Genomic DNA, 275 nt, shown 5'->3' with positions numbered 1-275 from the left:
GCACCAGTACAGCCAGCACCAGTACAGCCAGCACCAGTACAGCCAGCACCAGTACAGCCAGCACCAGTACAGCCAGCACCAGTACAGCCAGCACCAGTACCGCCACCACCAGTACCGCCACCACCAGTACAGCCGGCACCAGTACAGCCAGCACCAGTACAGCCAGCACCAGTACCGCCGCCGGCACCGCTAGATCCCACATGACTAATTACCGAACGGAATTACAAAAATTTGGGGGGACAAAAAACATCTATTTTGGTCTCTTTTACCCAAAC

At 55.6% G+C, this 275-nt stretch overlaps 1 protein-coding gene across 1 annotated transcript in view; it reads right to left on the bottom strand.

Moving 5' to 3' along the window:
- Nucleotides 1-275, bottom strand: part of IGSF9 (immunoglobulin superfamily member 9) — a 60,785-nt gene that overhangs the window by 59,868 nt on the left and 642 nt on the right. The window lies entirely within an intron of this gene.

The sequence above is a fragment of the Nanorana parkeri genome, unplaced genomic scaffold (assembly GCF_000935625.1).
Source record: "Nanorana parkeri isolate BGI_ZX_2015 unplaced genomic scaffold, ASM93562v1 scaffold1251, whole genome shotgun sequence".
Classification (NCBI taxonomy): Eukaryota; Metazoa; Chordata; class Amphibia; order Anura; family Dicroglossidae; genus Nanorana; species Nanorana parkeri.
Note: the sequence above shows the minus strand (reverse complement) of the source record. Positions and strands in the feature narration are given on the sequence as shown.